We start from the raw sequence: 6138 nt of genomic DNA, 5'->3' as shown, positions 1-6138 counted from the left end.
TACTGAATCCCTCTGATCTTCTTATTGACGATGAATCAAAGAAATAACATTGGACTTAAATACAAAGGGCACAATGCCGACTCAAGTACAAGAAGACTGGCTCTTCTTACTGACTATGCTTTGAACCATTTCTGTGACACTACTTATAGATTCCGATGCTTCACTTCAGGTTTACTGTATCCCTCTGACATTCTTATTGACGATGAAACACAGAAATTGCATCGGAATTAAATACAAAATGCAAAATGCCGACTTAAGTACATGAAGACTGACTCTTCTTACTGTCTATGTTTTGAACAATTCCTGTGACACTAGTTATAGATTCCGATGCTTCACTACGGGTTTACTGTACCCCTCTGAGCTTCTTATTGACGATGAAACACAGAAATTGCATAGGAATTATATACAAAAGGCACAATGCCGACTCCAGTACAAGTAGAGTGACTCTTCTTACTGTCTATGTTTTGAATCATTCCTGTGACACTAGTTATAGATTCCGATGCTTCACTTCAGGTTTACTGTATTACTTTGACTTCTTATTGACGATGAAACACAGAAATTGCATCTTAATTAAATACAAAAGGCACAATGCCGACTTAAGTAAAAGAAGACTGACTCTTCTTATTGTCTATGTTTCGAACCATTCCTGTGACACTAGTTATAGATTCCGATGCTTCACTTCAGGTTTACTGTATCCCTCTGACCTTCTTATTGACGATGAAAGACAGAAATTGCATCGGAATTAAATACAAAAGGCACAATGCCGACATAAGTACAAGAAAACTGACTCTTCTTACTGTCTATGTTTTGAACCATTCCTGTGACACTAGTTATAGATTCCGATGGTTCACTTCAGGTTTACTGTATCCCTCTGAGCTTCTTATTGACGATAAAACACAGAAATTGCATCGGAATTATATACCAAAGGCACTATGCCGACTTAAGTACAAGAGGACTTACTCTTCTTACTGTCTATGTTTTGAACCATTCCTGTGACACTAGTTATAGATTCCGATGCTTCACTTCAGGTTTACTGTATCCCTTTGACCTTCTTATTGACGATGAAACACAGAAATTGCATCTTAATTAAATACAAAAGGGACAATGCCGACATAAGTTCAAGAAAACTGACTCTTCTTACTGTCTATGTTTTGAACCATTCCTGTGACACTAGTTATAGATTCCGATGGTTCACTTCAGGTTTACTGTATCCCTCTGAGCTTCTTGTTGACGATAAAACACAGAAATTGCATCGGAATTATATACCAAAGGCACTATGCCGACTTAAGTACAAGAGGACTTACTCTTCTTACTGTCTATGTTTTGAACCATTCCTGGGACACTAGTTATAGATTCCGATGCTTCACTTCAGGTTTACTGTATCCCTCTGACCTCTTATTGTCGATGAACCGCAGAAATTGCATCGGAATTAAATACAAAAGGCACAATGCCGACATAAGTTCAAGAAAACTGACTCTTCTTACTGTCTATGTTTTGAACCATTCCTGTGACGCTAGTTATAGATTCCGATGCTTCACTTCAAGTTTACTGTATCCCTCGGACCTTCTCATTGACGATGAAACACAGAAATTGCATCGATATTAAATACAAAAGGCAAAATGCCGACTTAAGTACAAGAAAACTGATGCTTCTTACTGTCTATGTTTTGAACCATTCCTGTGACACTGGTTATAGATTCCTATGATTAACTTCAGGTTTACTGTATCCCTCTGACCTTCTTATTGACGATGAAACACGTAAATTGCATCGGAATTAAGACAAAAGGCACAATGCCGACATAAGTACAAGAAGATTGACTCTTCTTACTGTCTATGTATTGAACCATTCCTGTGACACTAGTTATAGGTTCCGATGCTTCACTTCAGGTTTACTGAATCCCTCTGATCTTCTTATTGACGATGAAACACAGAAATAACATCGGACTTAAATACAAAGGGCACAATGCCGACTCAAGTATAAGAAGACTGGCTCTTCTTACTGTCTATGCTTTGAACCATTTCTGTGACCCTAGTTATAGATTCCGATGCTTCACTTCTGGTTTACTGTATCACTCCGACCTTCTTATTGCCGAAGAAACACAGATATTGCATCGGAATTAAATACAAAAGGCATTATGCCGACTTAAGTACAAGAAGACTGACCCTTCTTACTGTCTATGTTTTGAACCATTCCTGTGACACTAGTTATAGATTCCGATGCTTCACTTCTGGTTTACTGTATCACTCTGACTTCTTATTGACGATAAAACACAGAAATTTCGTCGGAATTATATACAAAAGGCTCAATGCCGACTTAAGTACAAGAGGACTTACTCTTCCTACTGTCTATGTTTTGAACCATTCCTGTGACACTAGTTATAGATTCCGATGCTTCACTTCAGGTTTACTGTATCCCTTTGACCTTCTTATTGACGATGAAGCACAGAAATTGCATCTTAATTAAATACATAAGGCACAATGCCGACTCCAGTACAACAATAGTGACTCTTCTTACTGTCTATGATTTGAACCAATACTGTGACACTAGTTATAGATTCGAATGCTTCACTTCAGGTTTACTGTATCCGGCTGACCTTCTTATTGACGATGAAACACAGAAATTGCATCGGAAGTATATATAAAATGCAGAATGCCGACTTAAGTAGTTGAAGACTGACTCTACTTACTGACTAAGAATTAAACCATTCCTATGACACTAGTTATAGATTCCGATACTTCACTCCTGGTTTACTGTATCCCTCTGACCTTCTTATTGGCGATGAAACACAGAAATTTCATCTTAATTAAATACAAAAGGCACAATGCCGACTTAAGTACAAGAAGACTGACTCTTCTTACTGTCTATGAATTGAACCACTCCTGGGACACTAGTTATAGATTCCGATGCTTCACTTCAGGTTTACTGTAACCCTCTGACCTCTTATTGTCGATGAACCACAGAAATTGCATCGGAATTAAATACAAAAGGCACAATGCCGACTTTAGTTCAAGAAGACTGACTCTTCTTACTGTCTATGTTTTGAACCATTCCTGTGAAGGTAGTTAAAGATTCCGATGCTTCAGTTCCGGTTTACTGTATCCCTCTGACCTTCTTATTAACGATGAAACACAGAAATTGCATCGGAATTATATACAAAAGGCACAATGCCGACTTAAGTACAAGAAAACTGATTCTTCTTACTGTCTATGTTTTGAACCACTCCTGTGACACTAGTTATAGATTCCTATGATTGACTTCAGGTTTACTGCATCCCTCTGACCTTCTTATTGACGATGAAACACGTAAATTGCATCGGAATTAATACAAACGGCACAATGACGACATAAGTACAAGAAGATTGACTCTTCTTACTGTCTATGTATTGAACCATTCTTGTGACTGTGGTTCCGATGCTTCAGGTTTACTGAATCCCTCTGATCTTCTTATTGACGATGAAACACAGAAATAACTTTGGACTTAAGTACAAAGGGCACAATGCCGACTCAAGTACAAGAAGACTGGCTCTTCTTACTGTCTATGTTTTGAACCATTCCTGTGACCCTAGTTATAGATTCCGTTGCTTCACTTCAGGTTTACTGTATCCGGCTGACTTTCTTATTGACGATGAAGCACATAAATTGCATCGCAATTAAATATAAAAGGCACAATGCCGACTTAAGTACAAGAAGACTGACTCTACTTACTGTTTATGTTTTGAACCATTCCTGTGATACTAGTTATAGATTCCGATGCTTTACTTCAGGTTTACTGTATCCAGCAGACCTTCTTATTGACGATCAAACACAGAAATTGCATCAGAATTAAATACATAAGGCACAATGCCGACTTAAGTAAAAGAAAACTGACTTTTCTTACTGTCTATGTTTTGATCCATTCCTGTGACACTAGTTATAGATTCCGATGCTTCACTTCAGGTTTACTGTATCCCTCTGACCTTCATATTGACGATGAAACACAGACATTGCATCGGAATTAAATACAAAAGGTAAATGCCGACTCAAGTACAAGAAGACTGGCTCTTCTTACTGTCTATGGTTTGAACCATTTCTGTGACACTAGTTATAGAATCGGATGCTTCACTTCAGGTTTACTGTATCCCTCTGACATTCTTATTGACGATGAAACACAGAAATTGCGTCGGAATTAAATACAAAATGCAAAATGCCGACTTAAGTACAAGAAGACTGACTCTTCTTACTGTCTATGTTTTGAACCATTCCTGTGACACTAGTTATAGATTCCGATGCTTCACTACGGGTTTACTGTACCCCTCTGAGCTTCTTATTGACGATGAAACACAGAAATTGCATAGGAATTATTTACAAAAGGCACAATGCCGACTCCAGTACAAGTAGAGTGACTCTTCTTACTGTCTATGACTTGAATCATTCCGGTGACACTAGTTATAGATTCCGATGCTTCACTTCAGGTTTACTGTATTACTTTGACTTCTTATTGACGATGAAACACAGAAATTGCATCTTAATTAAATACAAAAGGCACAATGCCGACTTAAGTAAAAGAAGACTGACTCTTCTTATTGTCTATGTTTTGAACCATTCCTGTGACACTAGTTATAGATTCCGATGCTTCACTTCAGGTTTACTGTATCCCTCTGACCTTCTTATTGACGATGAAAGACAGAAATTGCATCGGAATTAAATACAAAAGGCACAATGCCGACATAAGTACAAGAAAACTGACTCTTCTTACTGTCTATGTTTTGAACCATTCCTGTGACACTAGTTATAGATTCCGATGGTTCACTTCAGGTTTACTGTATCCCTCTGAGCTTCTTATTGACGATAAAACACAGAAATTGCATCGGAATTATATACCAAAGGCACTATGCCGACTTAAGTACAAGAGGACTTACTCTTCTTACTGTCTATGTTTTGAACCATTCCAGTGACACTAGTTATAGATTCCGATGCTTCACTTCAGGTTTACTGTATTTCTTTGACCTTCTTATTGACGATGAAACACAGAAATTGCATCTTAATTAAATACAAAAGGCACAATGCCGACTCAAGTACAAGAAGACAGGCTCTTCTTACTGTCTCTATTTTGAACCATTCCTGTGACACTAGTTATAGATTCCGATGCTTCACTTCAGGTTTACTGTGTCCAGCTGACCTTCTTATTGACGATGAAACACAGAAATTGCATCATATTTAAATTCAAAAGGCACAATGCCGACTTTAGTACAAGATGACTGACTCTTCTTACTGTCTATGTATTGAACCATTCCTGGGACACTAGTTATAGATTCCGATGCTTCACTTCAGGTTTACTGTATCCCTCTGACCTCTTATTGTCGATGAACCACAGAAATTGCATCGAAATTAAATACAAAAGGCACAATGCCGACTTAAGTTCAAGAAAACTGACTCTTCTTAATGTCTATGTTTTGAACCATTCCTGTGACGATAGTTATAGATTCCGATGCTTCACTTCAGGTTTACTGTATCCTTCGGACCTTCTTATTGACGATGAAACACAGAAATTGCATCGGAATTAAATACAAAAGGCACAATGCCGACTTAAGTACAAGAAAACTGATGCTTCTTACTGTCTATATTTTGAACCATTCTTGTGACACTAGTTATAGATTCCTATGATTAACTTCAAGTTTACTGTATCCCTCTGTCCTTCTTATTGACGATGAAACACGTAAATTGCATCGGAATTAAGACAAAAGGCACAATGCCGACATAAGTACAAGAAGATTGACTCTTCTTACTGTCTATGTATTGAAACATTCCTGTGACACTAGTTATAGGTTCCGATGCTACACTTCAGGTTTACTGAATCCCTCTGATCTTCTTATTGACGATGAAACACAGAAATAACATCGGTCTTAAATACAAAGGGCACAATGCCGACTCAAGTACAAGAAAACTGGCTCTTCTTACTGTCTATGTTTTGAACCATTCCTGTGACCCTAGTTATGGATTCCGATGCTTCACTTCAGGTTTACTGTATCCCTCTGACCTTCTTATTGACGAAGAAACACAGATATTGCATCGGAATTAAATACAAAAGGCAATATGCCGACTTACGTACAAGAAGACTGATCCTTCTTACTGTCTATGTTTTGAACAATTCCTGTGACAC

Source organism: Schistocerca serialis, unplaced genomic scaffold, assembly GCF_023864345.2.
Source record: "Schistocerca serialis cubense isolate TAMUIC-IGC-003099 unplaced genomic scaffold, iqSchSeri2.2 HiC_scaffold_1417, whole genome shotgun sequence".
Taxonomy (NCBI): domain Eukaryota; kingdom Metazoa; phylum Arthropoda; class Insecta; order Orthoptera; family Acrididae; genus Schistocerca; species Schistocerca serialis.
Note: the sequence above shows the minus strand (reverse complement) of the source record.